The following is a 23,621-nucleotide window of genomic DNA, read 5'->3' as shown; positions in this document are numbered from 1 at the left end:
CAAAACAACTTAACTCCTCACAGTTGCTGTAGCTCCAAAGTATTCCTCCCAGTTCACGGGCATTTAAACCCCACCCCTTCTGCTCTCTTTGGGCACTCCTGTACTCTGGGGCTGTGTGAGCTCCCAAATTGCCAATCCTTTGTGTTGATGAAAGATCCTACTTTGATAGTCTTCTTCATTTCAGGTGGATACCTATAGCCCACCTAGACTATGATTGTACTAGACTCAAAATTGGTCTTCCTGCTTCCAGGCTCTCCCTTCCCCAAACAATCCCCTACAGAGCTGCCAAAATAATCTTTGTAAAACAGAAATCTGACCTTGTCCCTTCCCTGCTCTCCAGAGGCAATTATTTCTGTGGTAAAACACAAATTGCTCAGCTTGGCATTTAAAGCCTTTAACAGTCTGACTTGAGCCCACCTCTCCAGACTCATTTCACACATTCCACTTTACCCACTCTACTGTCCACTCAAATTACTCTATTTGATAGCCTCCAAACTCTACAATCCATCTCCTGACTCCACAACTTTACATAGGGTGCCCTTCCTCCCCACTCCTAGACGGCATTCCTTCACTTTTCTGTCCTAAAAACCTTCAAGCTCCAACTTAGGTGCTTTTCATTTTGAGAAGCCTTTTGTGATCACCCTGGCTAGTGTGGTTTTTTTTTGTTTCCCAATGCTCAAATTAGGTTGCAACTACTTATGAGTGTAAATGTTGACTGTATCCTTCATCTTTCTCAGTAGAAGGTAAGTTCCTTGAGAGCAGACTTTTTTTATGTCTTTCTGTCTCTTGAGGTTTGTATAGTATCTTCACCACAGTAAGCACTTAATAAATGCTTTAACTCAATGCCTAGCATAGTGCTTAGCATACAATAATAGGTACTTAGTGTTTTTTGATTGCTTGTACACCTGTAAATTTTTAAATACTATCAATATATTGAAAAACAGCATGGCATATTGGATAGACAGCTGTCCTTAGAGTCAGAAATTGGATGGAGGAGAGGGAATAAACATGTATACAGCACCCACTATGTGCCAGGCACAGGGCAGCTAGGTAGCTTAGCAGATAGATTTCTGGCCTGGAGTCAGGAAGATTCATCTTTTTGAATTCAAAACTGGCCTCAGACACTTGTTAGCTGTGTGATCCTGGGCAAGTCACTTAATCCTTTTCACCTCAGTTCCTCACCTGTAAAGTGAGCTGGTGAAGGAAATGACAAACCACTCCAGTAATCTTTGCCAAGAAAACCCCAAATGGGGTCAAGATGAGTCAGACTCAACTGAAATGACAGAACAATAGCAACAACAAAACTGTGCAATGCACTGTACTAAGTGCTTTTTTTTAAAACAATTATTTCATTTGATCCTTGCAACAATGCTGGGAGGTACTATTGTTATCATCGTTTTATAGTCATATAATTGAAAACTGACACCCTACTTTATTTTGTATTACTTATTAATTATTGATTGAGAATTGCATCTAATCAAAGTATCAATACTTATGGATGAGATCTGAACTTGATTATATAGGTCTCAATGGGAGAGTTTGTAAGAGTTTAACTTCCTTATTCCTATAGACTACAGACTGACCACAAAGACTCAAAGCTTGTAAGTTTTTGGAAGGGAGAGAGGGGAAAGGGAACACAAATCAACCTCATTATAGGATGTTTGCCCACCACGAGATTTTCCACAGGATGAGAGTCAACCCTGTATTTTTCCCTTTTGCCCTGGGTTATGGAAATCTCCTCTCTGAGTCAAGCCAAACCTAAGCCCACCCTTCATCTTCATGTTAAACTAATCACAGTCTTAGTTTAGTTTGCATCACTGGTACCTTAGGTAACCAACCGCATTAAAGAGTTGTTCTCCCTGTCAGAGAGGTCCTTGACCTTTGAGAGGCCTTGGATCCCACTTATTGGCAATTGCTTGCCTTGCTAATAAATTGATCATGCTCTGAACTTTGTACCTCAGTTTCTCTTTATCACAGTTTATTTTTTATTCTGAAACAGTTAAGCAAACTGAGACAGAGATTAAGTGACTTGCTCAGCACCTGTTTTCAAGTCCTGCCTCTGAGAGGTAACACCTGTGTGTCCCTAGATGCGTCCTTAAACTCTTGGTGCACTAGGTCAGAGGTATCAAATAGAAAAGTTGGTCACTAAACTATACATAATGATAAGGATCCCTGCAGCTGTATATTGACTTAGGAACCATACATTTATTTCCTTTTTTTAATCCAACAACACATTACAAGGTAATAGAAACTACATTTTAATCTAATTCAGACACACACAGGAGAGTTGTTGGACAACTCCTTACAAACAAATTGCAGAGATGGTACTAATTTGCACTGGTAGAATTTCCTTACCCTAGAGTTTCCTACATAAGTCATGCTGCAGGCATTGTGCTAAGTAGTGAGAGTACAAAGAAAGGCAAAAGACAGCCTAAAGGGGAAGACAACATGCAAACAATTAGTACATAACAGATATAAACAAGATAAATTGGAGGTAATCTCAGAAGGTACTAGCATTGAGGAAGATTGGGACAACTTTCTTGCAGAAGGCAGGATTTGAGTCTTGAAGGAGGTCAGGAAAGCCAAGAGGCAAAAACAAGATAAAACTTTCCAGGAAGGGGGAAGAGACAGTGGAAAAAAGCAGAGTTGGGAATTAAAGTGTCTTATTGGAAGAATATCAACAAACCTATGTCAGTAGATGCAAAATACATAGAGGGGAGTAAGGTGTACAAATACCTGAAAGGTAGCAGAGAGCCAGATTATGAAGGGCATTTTATATTTGATTCTGGGAGTTATTGGAATTTATTGAGTAAAAAGGTTGTAGTCAGTCAGAGTTATCCTTTAGGAAGATCATTTTTGTCAACTAAGTGGAGGATGGAATGGAGTGGGAAGCGACTTAGGACAGGGAGACCAACCAGGAGGGCATTATCATTGTCCAGGTCTGAGATGATGAGAGCACGGATTAGGGTGGTGGCACTATAAGAGGAAAGGATTAAATGAGATATGTTATGTAGAAATGACAGAACCTGGCAACAGACTGGATGTAGGGGGGTAAAAGTGAGAAGTCAAGCATACTTACATTGGGAGCTTGGGCCCAAGTCATTCAACAAGGATGGTGGTGTCCATGACAGGAATAAGGAAGTTTGGAAGAGGGTAGAGTTTTAGGGGAAAGAAAACGTGTTCAAGTTTTTGACATGTTAAGTTTAAGATGTCTAGAGGACATCCAGTTTGAGATGTCCAATAGACAGTTGGAAATGTAAGGCCAGAGGTCAGGAGAAGGGTTAGGGCTGGATAAATGGATCTGAAAATCATCAGCATAGAGATGAAAATTGAATCTATGGGAGCTGATGAGATCACCAATCAAAATAGCATAAAAGGAGACGAGGGCCTGGGACAGATCCTTGGGGGTCACCCACAATTAGCAGGTGCAACATGGAAAAAGATCCAGCAAAGTAAACTGAGGAATGGTCATATAGATAGGAGGAGAACTAGGAGAGAGCAGTGTCATGTAAACCTAGAAAGAAGAAAGTATCAAGGAGAAGAAGGTGATTGATAGTGTCAAAGGCTACAGAAAAGACAAGAAAGATAAGGGTTGAGAAAAAGCCACTGGATTTGGCAATCAACAGAGCATTGGTACTCATAACTCAAATGAAGAGATATGAAAAGACAGCCCCAACCCACCCATTCATGGAAACAGGAGATCCACTGGTATTGCACATTGCCCGTGTTTTCAGATTTTTCCAATGTATTGATCAGTTATGCTGATTATTTTTCTTTTTTAAAAAAATACTTTGTTATATGGGATGGTTCTCTGTGAGGGGGAGTAAAGAGGAGAGGATACTAGGGATAACTATGGTGATGGAAGAAACAGAAGACATCAATACAAACCTATTAAGAGAAAAGAAAAAATGAGATCATTAGTAAGTGTAGAGAAAGCAATTTCAGTTGAAAGATGATGAACTTGGAAGCCAAACTGCAAAAAGTCAACAGAAAGTGAGAAAAGGAAGTGGAAACACTGATTGTAGAAAGCTTGCTTTCTTTTTTTCTATTTTTAAGGTAATTGGGGTGCAGTGACTTGCCCAGGGTCACACAGCTAGTGTCACGTGTTTGGTCTGAGGTCAGATTTGAATTCAGGTCCTTCTGACTTCAGGGCCCATGCTCTAGCCACTGTGTCACCTACCTGCACCTAATGTAGACAGTTTACTTCAGGAGTTTAACCATTAAAGGGAGGAGACATACGGGAAAATAGCTAGCAGGAATGGACCAATGATACACCAGACCTAATCTTTATCCCTATTTAAATATCATTCTAAAAACTTCAATTCCTAGTATTCTCAACCCATTCTCCTGCCACCATTAGTTCAAAAGTGAAAAGGGTCTGCATAGGATAGAAGGACATTTTGTAGTGTTCTTTATTTGGTAGGTTGCCATGTACAAAGAATTCATCACCTAGTGGCCAACCTCCTGGTGATGTATTTAGCTGGGCTGCTTCTCTGGAAGCAGTCTCTTAAGGGTGACTATACTCAAAATCCTTTCAGAATGATAGGATTGGAAGTTCAGCTTTAGAGCTTGAAAGGGATCTCTGAGACAGTAAGTGGCACTGTCAGGGCTTGAATCTCTATCCCCTGACTCCAAATCAAAGTCCCTAAAGTTTATACTTTGATGGCACAGCCTTCAAAAACCTATTGAGTATATTGTTATTATATTATTATATTATATGTGATTATGAGTATCAATGTCAACAGATGATCCTATATGAGAAACAAACCCCCCAAATATAATATGTTCTATATACTATGAAAACTCTGTCTGCTCAGTCACCTCCCTAGTACAAGCCCTCATCATTTCTCATCTGGACTATTACAACAGGAATGGAACTGGCTTCCGCACATCATGTCTTTCCCCTCTCCAATCAAACCTCCAAGCCAAGAAGTGTTGATTACGTGCTTACTATGTGCTGAGCCCTCTGCTAAGGGCTGGAGACATAAAGGCAGAAATTATATTCCCTGATGACAAAGGAGAGATAACATGCAAATAAATATCTAAGTACATCCAAGACACAGTCTAAGTGGAAGGCAATCTCAGAGAGTAGGGACTGAGGGATGCAAGCATCTGAGAAAGGCCTTCTGAAGAAGGTAGAATTTGAGCTGAGGCTTGAAGCAGGCCTGTTATTCTGAGGTGGAGGTGAGAGCATTCTAAGCATGGAAGAAAGTGAAAATGCATGGAATTGGGAGGTAGAGTGTCACTGGGAGAAACAGCAAGTAGGCCAATGTAACTGGATCATAGAATAATGGGAGGGGAGTGAAGTATAAGAGGACTAGAAAGGTAGGAAGGGGCCAGACTGCAAAGGGCTATAAATGCCAGTGGAATTCTATTTGGTCTTGGAGGCAACAGGGAGCTACCAAAGTTTTCTGAGCAGGTGGGATGATGTGATCAGACCTGGCTTTAGAAAATCATTTTGGCAGCTAATAAACGTAAACAGTTTATCATTTACAACCCTTCACAACTTGGTCCTTTCTCACCTTTCACTCTTTTTTTACTTTTTTTTTTTTTACTGGAAAACTTTTTATTGTAAGTGGAGTGGAATAGCTGGACATAGTTTAGATGATTCCAATTTTGTTGGCAACATCTAAAGCATCATAGTCTGGAGCAAGTTGGACATAGGCCTTCTTCTCTCCATCAGGCCAGATCAGTGTGTTCACCTTGGCCAAGTCAATGTCATAGAGCTTCTTGACCGCCTGCTTGATCTGATGCTTGCTGGCCTTGACGTCCACAATGAAGAACAGGGTGTTGTTGTCCTCGATCTTCTTCATAGCAGACTCAGTGGTCAAGGGAAACTTAATGAAGGCATAGAGGTCAAGCTTGTTCCTCCAAGGGCCACTTTTCCGAAGGTATTTGGTTTGCTGTCGAAGTCTTAGTGTCTTGGGTCGCCGGAATGTGGGAGACGTTCAGATCTTCTTCTTTTTGTGGCTGTGAACAACCTTCAGTACTGCCTTCTTGGCCTTCAAAGCCTTGGACTTATTCTGTCTTGGGGGGGACAACCACTTCCTTCTTTGCCTTTGGCGCCATCTTGGGGGAAAGACCTTTCACTCTTCTTACACATTACTTGCTTTTTCATATGCTTTGATCTAGCCATACTGGTCCTCCATGCCTGGAATACAAACCTTCCTCTCCTCCACATCCTGGAACTCCTAGCTTCTTTCAAGACTCAGCTGAAATGACAATTTCCAAGTTAAGGTTCTTAATTCAGGATCCATGAACTTGCTTTTTAGATAGTTTGATAACTGTACTTCATTATAATTGGCTTCCTTTGTATACCCATGTATTTTAGTGCATTTAAAAACATTATTCTGAAAACAGATTCATTGGTTTCACCAGACTGCCAAAGGGATCTCTGACACAAAAAAGGTTAAGAACCACTGATTTACATGAAGCCTTTCCTGAAAAGAATAATTACTAGAATTTACATGGCACTTTAGGTTTTTCAAAAGTACTTTTTATGTGTTATCTTACTTGATCTTCACAATTCTTTATATATGTTATCTTGTTTGATCTTCAAAATAACTCTGAGGTAGGTATTATTACTCTCTCCATTATTACAGAAAAGGAAACTGAGGCTGAGAGTTCTTTGATTTGTCCAATGTCATACTGATATGAAGAATCTGAAAGCAGGTCGCCCTGATTTGGGGCATTTAGGTGGCACAGTGGATAGAGCACTGGGCCAAGAATCAGGAAGGCTCATCCTTCTGAATTCAAATCCAGCCTGAGACACTTACAAGCTATGTGACACTGGGCAAGTCACTTAAAGAGGTTTGCCTCAATTTCCTCATCTGTAAAATGAGCTGGAGAAGGAAGTAACAAACCACTAGTATCTCTGTCAAGAAAACCCCAACTGGAGTCCTGAAGGATCTGACACAACTGAAAAATGACTGAAAGAACAACTCCCTGATTTAAGTTCTGAGATTTATGTACTATAATATCTCTGGCTGCCGGCGTCCTCCTTCCCTGAACCTTCTATTAATTGTGTGTATAGGTGTGTGTGTGTGTATACTCATGTGTGTGTATATATACATGCATATGTATATGTATACATGCACACATACATACAATTAATATACATACACATATAGACATATATATGTGTATGCATGTATGTATTTTTATACATATATTGTCTCTCCCCTTAGAAGGTATGTTCAAGTCCTGCTCACTTTTTGCCTTTGAATTCCTGGGACACAGCATTGTTTTGAACATAGCAAATCCTTAATAAGTGTTTGTTAAAAGCAAGTTAGCAAACACTACAGAAAAAAATCACACTATAGTTGGAAAGACTAAATGTATGGTCCAAATGCAGTCATACATGGTAGCCCAGCAAACTGTATTCACATTTTCCCCTATTTAGGACTTTTGTTACTAATCCCCTCCAGCCATCCTTCTTATATTCAATACGCATTTATTAAAGACCAATCATGTGCAAATCCCAACTATTTACTATTTGTATCCCCAGTTGTTTTAACACAGTACATGGCACATAGCAGGGTTTAATAAATGCTTATGGAATGAGTACAGAATTCCAGTCCCTGCCTACAGACCAGCAGATGAAACTCCAAGTCAACCTAAAACTAAGATTTATGATTTTTGTTGTTGTTGTTAACAAGTCTAGTAGGTGAGGAAGCCAATGGGATTTCCTTACACTCCTTGCTTTCTCTAGCTCTCTCATTTTCAGGAATGAGGCCTATACCTGGGAAACTGTCTCAGTGAAGGTGGAAAATGCATGGGTGACCACACAGCAATTTTCCTGGAGTTTTACAAAGGTCACATTCTGTGGGTTAGTCTTTGTCATTAATTTTCAACTAGGGCACAAATTCTTAACTTGGGATCCTCCATTAACTTGTGTTTTGTTTTTTAATATTCTGATAATTGTATTTTATTGGCTTTCTTTATAATCTTACGTGGTATAGCCATTTAAAATTAACTTTAATAAAAATTATTTTGAGAAGGTGTCCACAGGATTCGCCAGAAAGAGTTCCACTCAGGACACAAAAATGTTTGATTTAGAGGAAATTAGGGATTTCCTGAATTTTCCTTTCCTGTTCAGCATATCCCTAGAATGACCCAATTGGGATACAGGATCATAGGCTCATGGTTCAGGGCTGGAAGGGACCCCAAAGGTCATCAAGTCTAACCCCCTTCATTTTACAGATGAAGAAACTGAATAGTTTTGTGTCTGAGGCTGACTTTGAACTCAGGTTTTCCTGCCTTCAGGTCCAGCTCTATCCACTGTCTATACACTACAACCAGTGGGACCAGAAGCCCACAAGTACACACCGACCACACCCTAAATTCTTGCCATTAGCTCTGCACCAATTTCCCCCAGCGCAGATCCTCGGTCTCCCCTTCCCACCCAATTCCCCCTTCTTCAATTTATCTCCTTTCCCTTCTCTGGCCCCTGGCTCTCTCTCCTCCAGGGAGACATTCCCACTCCAGTCATTCTATGGCATATGAAAGGGAGAAAATGAGGCAAGCTCATGATGGCCACTTCCCAAAACCACAGAGGTCAACAGGCCCTCTTGCCAAAGGGCTACACTGGGGTCAGCACCTCTCCCCACCCCACCCTGCCCACCCAGGCCTATTCCCTGCCTCCCTCCACCTCCACTAACTGGTGGGTTCTGCCTAGCGACCCACCCTGGGGCTGAGGGTGGTGCTCGCAGGTTACAAACAGCTACAGTGTTGCTGAGTTCTTCTTCCAGGCCCAGGTGGAGATGCTTTCTTTCTCCAGTCCAGGTCTCGGTCTGTCTCGGCTCAGGCGCTGATGTAGGGTGCAGGGGGTAAAGAGCTGCTCTTATAGTCAGGAAGACTGGGATTCAAGGTTTCCCTCTGACACATTTGATGTTGCACAAAGTCCTCAGCCTCACTCTCTCTTCAAGTCATCCAAGTCCAGTGGCAAGACAGAAGTCCAGAAGGTTGGCGATGGCATGGGATGCAGTGGATGACCTCGGCCTCTTAGATATCTGACCACGTGCCTGCAGCTCCTGTGCCTTCCTGGCCTTGGAACAAATTGTTCTCTTGGAGGGCAGCTCGGGGCGGGGCGGGGAAGGGAGGGAGGACGGGCTACCTCTGACACAGATTTAGGCTGTGAGGCAGTGGACGCACTGCTTAATTTCTCACTGCTTTGAGCTCCAGTTGGGGATGGAAAGCTTTCTACCCAACCCTTCAAATAAAGACTCAAGACAGACCAGCCCTAGAAGAAAATCCAGGAGGGCTTTTAAAGCCCACCAAGGGAGGCATTCTCCTGCTCCAAGGTTACCTGCCGCTTTTCTGAGAGTTATAAAACATCTCGGGGCTTTAAACTGAAATAGCACTTTTACAGTTTTTCTCTCTTTTTAAAAGTTCAATTTTTTTATTTTTAGTTCCAGATTCCGTTCCCTCTTTCACATCTATTGAGAAGGCAACAAAATGAAAACTTGTTAGAAATATATGTACTCTTGCAAAAAAAAATCTCTTAATCATTCTTGTCCAAAAGGGGAAAAAAGAAAAAATGGGAAGAAAATATGTATTGTTTGTGAGAACAAACCCCAAAATCTCAAATAGTTTTAGAAAGAAATTTATTAGGTCTTTCGGTAGAGGATAGTGAGCTGAAAAGGAGATGTGGCTCCCTCTCCTCCAGGCTCTGGAAGGTTTAGAATATATAGGATTTAGACTGGGGTGACAGACAATGTGGTGTCTGAGACCTTGATTTGGTATGTGATTGGTCCTTTTCAATGTAGAAAGGTGAATAACAATAACATTCCCAGTAGCATTGTTGCCCTGACCAGGTGTTCCCTAGGTATGAGCCCAAGCTTCAGTAACATACACTCTTCCCACTGATAGTGTATGTGCATTTGTGAAGGGCTATGCCCCTAGTTGATAAGGGAAATGTTTCATTGTATCTCTGCTTACTGATGTTACATTCTTAAATCTCTCTGCCTATGCATCCAAAAATGATTAAAGAATATTCCGTATAACCAAGTAAGGTTGCAGGAGGGCTAGGGGGAGGCTGCATCCTTCCAAATCTAAGCCAGGAATTGGGTTTGTGGTAGAACAGCAACTCCAAAGATGAATTACCAGTTTTCCCTTTTTGTATAAGAAAAGACTTCTCCCTGACTGTGTTGGAAGTTCTCTTTCCTTTTTGGTGATTCAGCATGGTCATTGATGAAAAGGAAGATGTTATTTGCTGCCTCCACTTCCACATCAATTCTCTGACAACTTTTGGCTCAGTATTCAGCTGAAGTGGACTGGAACATTAAAGAGTAACATTTCTGGATTTATTCAAGGTTGGCTAACAAGGGAACTAGGGAGGGTCTAATCCAGGGATGGGGAACTTGTGGCCTCGGGTGACATGTGGTCCTCTAGCTCCTGAAGTACTGCCCTTTCAATCCAAACTTCAAAGAGCAAATCCCCTTAATAAAAGGATTTCTTCTGTAAAATTTGGGCTTAGTCAAAAGGCTGAATCCAAAGACCTGGAAGCCCTAGGTTCTCCACCCCTGGTCTAATCTGTTATTTCAGTTGCTATGTGCTCACTTGGATGCTGATGGACATTTGATTTATGAAGTTATTAGTGGGAAAAGGATTCCTCTCCTCCTAACCAGCTGCTGTATCACCCTGGAGATATCTACATCCTGAGGCCCCAATTTCCTGATTGATGCCTGTATGCCTAGCAGATATAAAGTATACAAAGTAAAAATAAACCTTTGTTGTTCAGTCTGTCCCGTTTTCATCACTGTGATCTTTCCACCCAAACAAATCATTTAACATGTACTTCATTAGGAATAGGAAGGCCACTGAGAGTGCCAGAAGTCTTTCAATCAATTCTTCCATGATGAGACTGAGGAAATGATGAGTTCTGATTATGATATATGTTAAAATAACATTCTTTGAGAAAGAATGAGATCTGAAATACAAATGCATTAACATTATTCAGGTTTGATTTTTTTTTAAATTATGCTATAGTTTCATTTTTTTATATTCATAGGAAGATTTAAAAAGAATACAAGAAAATTCCATTTGATTCATGGAGTGATAAGGGAATCTTAGAACCAGACAGAACTCTAAAGACTGTCTAGTACAACATTCTCATTTTACAGATGAGGTAACTAGCAGCCCAAGAAAAGAACACAGGATGAATTAGTGTGAGAGCCAGTGTTAGAACCCAGAACTTCTGGCTCCCAAATCAAGGTCTAATACACCACATCGTCTTCAAAATTACCTCAAAATAGGGGCAGGTAGGTTGCTCAGTGGATAGAGCACTGGCCCTTGATTCAGAAGGACCTGAGTTCAAATCCAGCCTCAGACACATAATACTTACTAGCTGTGTGACCTTGGGCAAGTCACTTAACCCCATTGCCTAACCCCCTCCCAAAAAAAAAATTACCTCAAAAGATAGAACAGTGAGTGAAAACTGGTATTACTTTGAAGAATTATGTGTAAAGGCTTGCATTTAGGTGCAACAAATCAACTCTAGAAGACAGTGTGAATGAAGTACATGTAGCTTGTCAAGAGTTCATAAGAAAAAATCTAAGCTTCCTTTCCCAGTTCCAGTTGATTGCCAGCTTGATAAGGCAGTAGTGTGATGTGCCTTTTTATAATTTTTCAAAAGACTAATATATCTTGACTGTGTTCATAGAAATATAGTGCTAAGTACCGGCAAACAACAATCCCATCATACAGTGCATTTGTTTTGCTTCACTATGCCTAGTTCTTACCAGGGTTGCTGAGTTGGTTTTTGTTTTTTTTGTTTTTTTGTTTTTCAGTTGGGAGGAGGTCAAAGGGGAAGAATTCAAAGTTAACCATTAAAAGAAAAAGAAAAAAATTAAAGTGGTTCATTGAAGAATTTTTTTTAAAAAGACACAGAAGAGAATAGAAAGAAGGAAGGGCAGAAAAACCAGAGGCAATCAGGACAACTTTGACTGTGTCAGATGAAGTTCATGTTTAAAAAGCAAAAGAAGCTGTACAAAATAACCATTCACAGTACCATGTATAACTTTTTTTTCTGTTTTACTGTGTGTATGGAAATGCCCAAATTATTTGGTGTTTGTCAAATTCACCAAAAAAAAAGCTTTTTTAAAAATTTAAATACCTTTAAGTAAAAAGCAAAAAAATGATTGTCAATAGTTTGCATGTCTAGTTTAAAAAATTGTTAATACCTTTTGTCCATTTATTTGCTAGAGAATAACTCTTAGTCTTCCATTTTTTGGATTCTCAGCTTTACAAAAGATTTTTGATGCAAAGATTTCTTTTTCTTTTCTTCTTTCTTTTTTTCTTTTCTTTCTTTCTTTCCTTTTTTTTAATCAAATAGCATTTTCTCCCTTATTCTAGCTGCAGAGATTTGATTCATGCAAAAAGTTTTTAATTTTAATATAAGAAAAATTGCTTATATTCCTTTTATGCTCACCTCTATCCTTTGTTTGGTTCAGAAGTCTCTTTCTAATCAGAGATCTAGTGGGTACTTTACTCCAAATTCACTTTTAAACCTACAGGTTTTGTACTCCTTTTCAGTCTGGCTTCTGGCTCATCCACTGGACTGAAAGTCTCTGCTAAGTGAAGAATGTTCTTTTAACTGCTAAATAATAGGCTTTAGACAATGAATATGCAAAAATAAACATCTTCAAATTTTCAAGGTAAAAAGTATGGGCACCAGTGAGACAGTATCTTATATTGTTAAAACCTGTAGTTCAAAATTGGAAGAAAAAAATGAATTTATGCACACTCTTTTGTCTTAACTGAATGATAATTTAGATATTTACAACATGTGATACTGATGACTGTAACCTGCAGTTTGGACTGCTTAAAGATTAACCTTTTTAATTTCCTACTTGTAAAATGAAGTATAAAAAAAGAAAAGAAATTACATTTTGATGAAATGGTCTCAAGAACTTCAGAGTTCTTAAAGATGTCATCTTTGTTTCTGAATCTGCTAAGTTTCTATCTGGAGAAGAAAATAAGCTGGAAAAAAAAACAAGAGAAGAAGAGGTTTATATTTAAGGAGTTTTCTAGTAATGATTGTGAGGGGGAGGGATTTGCACTATAGATTATCATGGGGTAAAAAAATCATTTCAAGTAACACTGCTATTTCTTTAGTGCATGAAATATAATTTTTTTTCATTGCAACTACTTAGCCAGAGAAATAAATCAGTCTTGAATCACAAACTAAAAAAAAAAAAAGCCCTAAACCTCTAGTTGCTTTTTTAAAAAAAAATAAGATTCCATGATTCTAAGATAGAGATAAGGCACTGCCTCAAATTATAGTAACTCTGATACAAGTATTCCAAACAAACTGATGAAAAAATATGAAATATGGAAGTAACATCAATCCTGGTATTGTTTCTGAGAGGATTCCAAAAAAACTACCTCAAAGTTGATAAATGACTGATAATACAACAACCAATGCTGCTGTAGGGTTAGAGGGCTGGCATTGTAGTCAGGAAAACTTCAAAATTCAAGACCTTCCTCTGACACACACATACTCTTCGAGATACTGGACACATTACTTAACTTCCCAGTGCTCTGAGCAGCTGTTGCAGATGGAAAGCCTTTTACCCAAGACTCTTAACATACAGCATCAAGACGGACCAGCCATGGAAGAAAAGCCAGGAGGGGTTTTTTGCCCACCAAGGGAGGCTTTGTTTTGATCTTCCTTGTCAACATAGTAACTTTCAATAGTCAGGATCTTTCTGCTGTTTGCTCATTCTTCCAGCCTGTTAACTTCGAGAATTTTAACTCTATGCTAAAGTGGGGCTCCGCTTCCAGAGCAGAGAGGTCACTGTCCAAGCTGTTTTCAGAAGTAATTCTGGGGACCTGTAAGTTTTTGGTTCTTGTAAGGGGTGTGATAAAGGGAGAGAGGTGTGTTTACTACTCTTGTTCTGTGCTTTGGTCTGTGAGTGACCACAAGAACTCTTTTCTGTTTGTTTGGTTTTTTGTTTGTTTGTTTTTGTTTTAGGCAATTGGGGTTAAGTGACTTGCCCAGGGTCACACAGCTAGTGTGTCAAGTGTTTGGTCTGAGGCTGGATTTGAACTCAGGTCTTCCTGACTTCAGGGCCGGTGCTCTATCCACAGCGCCACCTAGCTGCCCCCACAAGCACTCTTTTCAACCCTGGAGCTGTGACTAGGGTCCTGGCTCCCCTGTGGCTGCAAGCTCTGGTGTGCTACTGCTCCTCCTCATTCTGGGACTGAGACCCAGAAATGCAATCCAGATCTAATATGGGCAGTGCCCCAGAGTCCTGACCCTGGTGCCATCAAAGGGAGCCCTGTAATCTCTTTCTGACCAATTGTCTGACCTCTTAGCATTTGTGTGCTGAGAGGTGTGGAAACCGCTGCTGCTGCCTCTGGTTCAGTGACCCCCAGGACCTACAGGTAGTTTGCTGGGGTGCAGCCTGCACAGAATTGTGCTTCACTGTCCCTCTGGTGCAATAGACCTTTTCTGCTGATGTTCCAAGTTATCTTAGACGGGAAAATTGTTTCACCCTGTCCTTTTGTGGCTTCTGCTGCTCCAGAATTTGTTTTGAGGCATTATTTAAAGATATTTGGAGGGAAAATTTGGAAGAGCTCAGGCAGGTTTCTGCCTTTTCTCCACCACTTTGGCTCTGCCTCTGGTGCATGATTTTTTGTTTACAAATGATTGTGCACACAGTGCAGCCTTCGAGGCTGAGATGCAATGAAGTATGGATTGATTGTCTGCTTCTTGTGTTAATTTCGGCCTAACAACACCAAGAAAACAGGGTCTTCACCAGCCAGCACTGCACCATCCATACATGAAACTATTAGTTACAGCACGTGGAGAATAGGGCTCTAAAAGAAAGTGTGGGATAGAAGAGATATTAGAGTGCCAAAAAAACTGAAGGTCTACAGAGCTATTGTGCTGACCTCATTTTTGTATGCCTGTGAAACCTGGACAGCACATTAGAACCATGCCAGGAAACTGAAAGGCTTCCATTTAAATTGTCTTAGGACGATTCTGAAGATCAGCTGAGGAGATAAGGTATTGGACACTGAGGTCCTTTCTTGAGCTAACCTGCCAAGCGTTCAAATTCTACTGTAGAGAGTGCAAATCTGGGGCAGCTAGGTGGCGCAGTGGATAGAGCTCTGGCTCTGAAGTCAGGAGGGCATGAGTTCAAATCTGGCCTCAAACCAAACACTTGACACTTACTAGCTGTGTGACCCTGGGCAAGTCACTTAACCCCAATTGCCTAAAAATAAAAAATAAATAAATAAAAAGAGAGTGCAAATCCAGTGGGCTGGCAACACTTTTCAAATGCTAAATGTATGTTTGCCTAAAAAAGACTGTTTTATGGAGATGCATCACATCACATGATGCAAGCACTCACATGGAGGTCAGAAGTAGCCATACAACAACACTCTTAAAGTCTCTCTGAAGAACTTTGGAATCAAGCGTGGGACACGGAGACCAGGACTGCCCAGTATGGTGTGCCTGCATCAATGCAGGCACTGTGCTCTATGAATGAAGCAAAATTGCAATAGCTCAAAAGAAATGTTGTATATGCAAATTAAGAGATGTCTTGACTCCAAATTTTTATGTGGACTACGTTTGCCTGACCTGTGGTACAGCCTTCCAAGATTGTATTGGTCTGATCAGCCACAGTTCAGCACTATGTGTGTACCTTGACTCCAATATAATGTTATCATTTTGGTCCTCTTTGAGAACAAAGGCCGACAATCAACCAACCAATCAACCCACCAACCCTGAGGGCCCAATTTCCTGGTTGCTGACTAGAGGACTAGAGTACTATTTCAGTAGAGCTCTAGCAAATCTCTACCCCATTTCCAACTGCAGTCTTTGGACTTCTTTTTCGCCTCCACGTCAACTGCCTCCCCCTCCCCAAACCTTCATTTTAGTTCCCTTATGCGGTTCCCCTCAGTAGTCCCTTGAGTGTAACAACTGTCTTACTTGCTTGCATTTCTATCACTAGAGGTTAGCTCTGGACCTGGCATTTAGTAAGAGTTTAATTAATGCTTTAACTCTCTGCAGGTTTTAGGGACAAAAACAAGTGACAATTAAAACTTACAGGAAACATTCAAGTGACATATGCATAAATCTTCCCAAGGAGTTATGTTTCTTAAATTACCTGGCAAATGGCAAAAGAATGGTCTTGGATTATTATCTTAAGGGAAGAATCAAAGGGCTGATGCTTTCTCTTGAGATTTTACATGACAAATGCTAACTCATATTCCATAGGTGAAGGCAAATAAGTTTCTAAGACACATAGAGTCTATTGCTAGACTTAGTAAGATCAAAGATCTTACTTATTAATTCAGCTATCTAAAAATTGTATATGTATATATGTATTTTACAAAAAGCAAAATTGATCACTTGTATCCCTGGGAGTCAGGATATGTCTTCCAATAACAAAACAAAACAAACAACACAAAAAACCACAGCTATATCCCTGTACACCAAATAAGAAACTGATGTATAAAACACAAGTCGGGTATAATGAAATGAATCATTGCACTCCAGATGTAGTAGACATTTATGACTGGTCCCTCATCTCAGATGTCACAGGCAGAAAAACACTGGAGATTGCCTGGGGGAACTCTTTCCCTTCTGAGAATGGGACAGTCAAGTTTTTGTAAAAGGGCAGCAAAAGGTGATATCAGCTAGGAGGAGGAGAAAACTTACAGCAAAGCAATGTAACCTGCCACAGTAGAAGCTAGGCTTCAAATCCAGAGAGGCTCTTTGACTATGACAGACTCTTTAAAAAAATCAAGTTATTTAACTTTATAATGTACATGAATGTTTCTTTGCACGTATGGGAGAACCAGTATACCAGTCCCTGTTCCACATCTGGTACAATGGATCACAGAATTTCTGGGTAATTAACAATTAATTTATTAATTAGGCTAGCTAGTAATCAATTAATTGGTGGTCAGTGGTTTCTTTTGGTAGCCAAAGTAGCCAAGGGAGACCCTGAAATGCTTTATATCCCTTCTGAAAGGGAACTTGACCCTGACAAGTGAAAATCAACCTTGATTAGTGGACATTTAATGAGAAGGTGGGCTAAAAGTCTTCAGCTCTTTTAGTTGAGAACTTGGCTTGATCATGAGACTCAGCAGCTTCCAGCCATCTGGATAATGGAGCCATTTCCATCCAAACCTCTCTGACTTGTTTCCTCCTTCAGAAACTTGGTCACCCTAAACTCTAATGGAGGGAAACAAGGACAGGGGCTTCGTCCCCCAGGCAAAAGCTCCCCCAGATTGGATTCTGTTTATACTCTAAAATCTCCCAGTTGGGTGGGGTCCTGCCTAAAGTTAATGAGCAAGTACTTTGAGGTCAGAAGCAATCTCACCAGTCAGCCATGAGACTGACTGACCTTTTCAGGAGTTGGACTGGCCAAAACATTAAAAAAAGGGAAAAAACATGGATCATAAGTTGATAATTATTTATTAGTTATTTACTAATACAATGGTATAATATTAATTTCTCTGAAAATGAAGTATTTTTATCTAAAACATATTTCAATACCCTCAGGTCAAAGTAATTTCTGAGACAGTTAATAAGCAGTTCAAATAAAAGCCACATCAAGGTGGTTCCTTGAATCAGGAGGTCTCTGCCAAATTTTAGAAACCACGTTTTTATTCTTCTTGCCCCAAAGACCCAAAGACTGGATCTTAGATCAGTTCACCTGAAAGCAAAGTTAACCTAAATTGCCTCAGAGTGATATCCCAGCTTCCTTGCTCACAATAGTATGAACTTGTGATGGGTTAAAACAAGTCTCCTCAGTTCCACCAGGATTTTGTCCCACAACTTGCACCAGGGCACAATGGATAGAGAACTAACATCAAAGTTAGAAAACTTGGTCTGAAGTTCTGCATTTGAGGCCACAGGCATGCCACTTAATTTCTCAGTTTACCATGCAGCTCTAAGTAGCAGACAAATGGCTGATCTGCATTGCAGGAGGGGTTTCCACACTGGGAGTTTGCCAATCAGAGGTCTGGAGCAAAAGGTAGTAAATATGTGTGTGTGTGTGTGTGTGTGTGTACATATGTATATTTAAAATGTATATATATGTGTGTGTGTGTATGTGTGTATATATAGACACATTTTTAGATATATTTTGTTAACCAAAAACAATATCACAATTCCATGAGACATTTTGTCACAACTACATTAAAAGAGAAATGAACATGCATGTGGAGCCCTAAGCAAACACATAGAGTTCACAATCCAAACAGAAGCTTGCATATTTACGAAATTGCAGCAAAGAGAGGAGGAGAAACAGAATCTCTACCTAAAGGGAGTGGCAGAGGAGGAGAAATCATGAGTAATTAAGACGGCAAAAACAATGTTTTCTTCCATTGGGAATTGCAAGTCCATGAAGATAGAATGGTCTGCTTATCTACAGCAGTCCTAGCTGCACAACCAGTTTGTCACTCTAGTGCCTACTGACTGGTGCCTATCTTGACTCCCAGGGACATACAGAGAGTCCCACTTGGGGTGCAAACAATGAATTATGTCAGCTGGGGTGGGGGGGGGGACTTTGTCCTTGACATATTCAGGACCTCTTGCATACTCTGGTTCCAGTGTTTCTGGAAAATGTGGCAACTAAAAAGGACAAGTCCAGGGGACCCCTTAACAATTTATATATCACAGTGTTATGCAGTATCGTAGATACACAGTGTGTGGTGATTAAAATTGTCTTTCAAATTAACCATCCAACTACAGTAGTTGAAATAATATGTACATATATATCTCAATAAAGAGATACACATGTGTTATATATAGAGAACTGTTGTTTCTCCTGCAGCTTTGTTCTACTTAGTAAAGCTATTTATTTAAAAAAATTACAAGAATGCTTCCACATATCCCTAATTCCTGAGGTTGTTAAGTGATCCAGTCAAAAGAAGTCATGCAATAATTTTCCTGGGACACTTAAAAAATTAATAGAGAAGCTGGGAATAGAATACATATTAAATGTCTATGGAAGAGGATAAGGTAGTGTGGTGTTGTGTAGTGGCCATAGTCAGTCAATAAGCCTTTATTAAGCGCTTAATACTTGTCAAATCTTGTGATAAGCACTAGGGATACAAAGAAAGGCAGTAACATTCTCTGCCCTTAAGGAGCTTTCATTCTAATGGGTAAGACAGCAAATAACTAGATACAGAAAAGATATATCCAGAGTAGATGGGTGGCAATTCAGGAGAGGAAGGTATTAATCATTAGGAAGCTAGGTGGTGCAGTGGATAAAGAGCAGTGGGCCTGGAGTCAGGAAAACTTGTCTTTATGAGTTCAAATCTGGCCTGAGATACTTACTATCTGTGTCACCCTGGGCAAGACACTTAACCCCAATTGACTCCAAAATACAACAACAACAACAATGAACTGGGAGATGCCTCTTGCACATGTTAGTAGTTGAGCTGGATTTTAAAAGAAAGAAACTAAGAGGCAGAGGAGAACATTGTGGGTATGGAGCACAGCCAGTGTCATGCAAAGGGATGCAAAGGAAAGTAGAGATGGTGTCACATTCAAGGGATAGCAAGTAAGTGCTGCTAGATGATAGAGTGGTTGGAGGGTAGAAAATTTAAAGAAGTCGAGAAAGATAAAAAGAAGTCAGCTGTGAAGAGCTCTAAATGTCCAGCAGAAAACCTGTTATTTGATCGTGGAGCTCATTGGATAGGGGAGTGAGTTAGGTGGGATTTGAACTCAGGTCTTCCTGATTTGGGGCAGTTAGGTGGTACAGTGGATACAGCACTGGGTCTGGAGTCAGAAAGACAAGTTCAAGTCCAGCCTGAGACACTTACTATGTGACCCTGGGCAAGTCACTTAACCCTATTTACCTCAGTTTCTTCATCTGTAAAATGAGCTGGAGAAGGAAATGGCAAACTACTCCATTATCACCCATACACAGTTAAAACAAAGTTGAAGAGACAGGGCAACTTGAAAGCAAGGTAGATTGAGATAGAAATGATTAAATGTAAACATTCAATAAAATTTGGGTTAGGCCCAAACACAAAGGAACCCAAAGTAGAAGCTTCAGTGGATCACAAGTCCTGGGTGTGGAAACCCAAAATAAAAATGGTTTGGGTGGATCCAAGATGTAGGGGAATAAACCACCACCACCACCACCACCACCACCACCTTCTAGCCATCTCCCCCATTCCTAAATGTTACCTGAGTCAGGTGACATTTAGGGGAAGCCAGTCTTTAATTATATAAGGTTAGATTTAAACAGTTCACCACTTTTTCCCAAACAATAAATCTTTTTCCCCACATATGCTTCAATTTGCAATCTAAGTCCACCTCTATATGGAGGTGGATAGCACGTTTCATTAAGAGTCCTTTGGAATTGTGGTTGGTCGTTCTGTTTTTATCAGAGTTAGAAATGAGATTCTATGATTGTAAGATACAGATGAGAAGACATTGCCTGAAACTATAGTAACTCCAAACCAAACAGTCTAAATAAGTGGATGAAAAAAAAATACGAAATTAATGAAAGTGACATCAAGCCTGGTACTGATGGGGTATGGGCCCAAACTGCGATCCTCACCCCTTGCCCCAAAGGGAATCTGGCTCTCATTTGTCTACAGGCGCCAGCTTTTTATGTCCCTGTGAAAGCCCTAGCCCCACCTTTTGATCTTATGCAGATGCCTTTCAAACTCCCTTCATTATCTATTCCCATTGTCTATTCAATCTCTTAGACATTCCAATCAGAATTCTCATCTAGACCCTTTTCCCAGCCCCTTCTCTGGCCACCCAAAGTTACTTTAGTGTATATAAGATCCACCCTGGCCTCCATTCAAATGCTGAGAATCTCTCATGCCCAGAGGCTGAGCTTTTCTCATGCCCATTCCTCCTTACTGGAATCACCTGGCCTATATGATTTATCTCTAATAAACCTTTTCTCTGGCTGGAAAAAGATATGGGTTGAATTCATTCAGGCAGGGCCCACTTCACGATCTTGGGGAGGTCCTAGCACCCCTAAACCTCTAGACTTCATCATATGGTTCCCTGACTGGGAATCAAACTCGGGCCACGGCGGTAACCTAACCACTAGGTTACCTAACCACTAGACCACCAGGGGAAACCGTGGGAGCCTGGGTCCTGGCAACACTCCCACTTTCTCCATCTCTCTCGCCAAGCCCTGGGCAGAAATAGAGGCTGAAGGTAAGGTTACCCGCTTTATCTTGGCTATGTTCTTTGCTTTAACCAGTTACTCTGGCCCTATTCGCCCCTTGACCCATCAGGTCATGGGCAATGAAGGGAGAACTAAGGAATGTCTCCAAACATACCCCTTCCACTACCTATTTGAGAATTTGTTTAAACACTCCTCCCTTATACTCTCCTCTTGCCCTGCTCCCTTGTTGGGAAGGGATCCGATGGTGAAGTTGGGGAGCCAATTTTCTCTAGTTAAGCCTCCCATCTCCCTTTTCCCTCTGTGTGCCAGACCTCCCCATGTTCCCCTGGAAGTGTGGGAGACAGTTTGGGAGCTCCTGGGTGAGCTACTCTTGCCACCGCCACCCCAGCCGTTGTTCACCTCCAAGACCCTAAAATATTTTCCCATCTCTGTATTTGTAGCCCTACCCAGGAGGCTTCTTTGTCCACTGTCTCAGGAGTGCTTAATTTCTTGGAAACTCAAGGCTATAGGGTCACTTGGCCTATATGATTTATCTCTAATAAACCTTATCTCTGGAAACAGATTTGGGTTGAATTCATTCAGATAGGGCCCGTGTCATGATCTGGGGGGGGGGTCCCAGCACCCCTAAACCTCTAGACTACTACTACTACTACTACTACTACCACTATTACTACTACTATTTCTGAAAGAACTCCAAAATAACTGTCTCAAAACTCAGGAATCACTGAGCTCATCCCCTTTATCATTTCTTACAGCATATTTAGTTTTGTATTACATTCATGTAATTTATTCAGTCATTTCTCAAATGGTGGGTGTCCCCTGAATTTCCAATTCTTTGCCTCCACAAAAAGAGATACTATAAACATTTTTATGCATCTGAGTCTTTTCTCTTTCATCTGTTTGGGGTATAGACCTAGCGTCTGGGTCAAAGGGAAGGGACAATTTCATACTTTTTTGCAGAGACACTTTACTTAAGAGGAAGAAATAGCACCATAGCTAAAGACTTTAATTGACCCTGAAAGCAAACAGAAGCTCCACAATCATATGCACAAGGGGGCAAAGCCTGGCGGTATCTAGAGGAGCAAAATCTAACCAAGACCACATCCCCAGTAACATTGTTGTCCCCAGCAGCTGTTCCCTAGGGATATGCCTCTCCTTCTATGACCTACACTCTTACCACTGATAGTGTATGGGAATTTATGGAGGGGTATGCACAAGTTGATATGGGAAATGCTTTATTGGATCTTTCCTCATTGACATTACTTCATTAAACTCCTTTGCTTATGTGTCCAGAACTGATTAAAGGATAGCCTATATAACCAACCAAGCCTGCAAGAAGGCTAGAGATGAGCGTGGCATGCTACATTCTTCCAAATCCAAGTCTGGAATTGGGGTAGTGGTAGAACAGCAGCTCCAAAGGTGGATTACCAGTTTCCCCTTTTTGTATAGAGAAGTCTCATCCCTGATGTGTATTAAAAGTTCTCCTTCCTGTAGGAACAGGCAGTTCTCAGATGAAGAAATTAAAGCCATCTATAGTCATATGAAAAAATGCTCTAAATCACTATTGATTAGAGAAATGCAAATCAAAACAACTCTGAGCTGCCACATCACACCTATCAGATTGACCAACATGACAAAGCAGGAAAATGATAAATGTTGGAGATGTGAGAAAATTGGAACACTAATGCATTGTTGGTGGAGTTGTGAAATGATCCAACCATTTGGAGAGCAATTTGGAGCTATGCCCAACAGGCTATAAAAATGTGCATACCCAGCAATACCATTTCTAGGGCTATATCCCAAAGGGATCATACAAATGGGAAAAGGACCCACATGTACAAAAATATTCACAGCAGCTCTTTTTGTAGTGGCAAAGAATTGGAAATTGAGAGGATGCCCATCAATTGGGGAATGGCTGAGCAAGTTGTAGTATATGAATGTAATGGAATACTATTGTGTTATAAGAAATGATGAACAGACTGACTTCAGAAAAACCTGGAAAGACTTGTATAGTCTGATGCTGAGTGAAGTGAGCAGAACCAAGAGAACGTTGTACACAATAATAGCCACATTGTGCAATGACTAACATAGATAAACTTAACCCTTCCTGGCAATACAAGGATCTAAGACATCTCCAAAGGTCTAGTGATGGAAAATGCTATTCACATCCAAAGAAAGAACTATGGAATTTGAATACAGATAAAAGCATATTATTTGCTATTTTTTTTCTCTTCTGTTGAGTTTTGTTTCCTCTTTCTGGTGGTTCCTCCTATTGGTTCTAATTTTTACTTACAACATCACCAATGTGAAAATATGTTTAATAGGAATGTATATGTATAGCCTATATCAGATTGTGCGCTGCCTTGGGGAGGGTGGTGGGGAGGAAGGGAGAGAAAAATTTTAATCTCAAAAGCATGTGGAAATGATTGTTAATAATTGAAAATAAATTAATTTTTAAAAAAGTAAATTTCCAGGGAGGAGCTGAGTGATTTTTTT

At 40.5% G+C, this 23,621-nt stretch overlaps 1 pseudogene; it reads right to left on the bottom strand.

Annotated features, from left to right (window-relative positions):
- Positions 1–5,582: 5,582 nt before the first annotated feature.
- On the bottom strand, positions 5,583–6,152 carry LOC114036075 (annotated as a pseudogene).
- Positions 6,153–23,621: the final 17,469 nt, after the last annotated feature.

Source organism: Vombatus ursinus, unplaced genomic scaffold (genome assembly GCF_900497805.2).
Source record: "Vombatus ursinus unplaced genomic scaffold, bare-nosed wombat genome assembly UNPS02009573.1, whole genome shotgun sequence".
Classification (NCBI taxonomy): domain Eukaryota; kingdom Metazoa; phylum Chordata; class Mammalia; order Diprotodontia; family Vombatidae; genus Vombatus; species Vombatus ursinus.
This window is presented reverse-complemented; position numbering and strand designations above follow the sequence as displayed.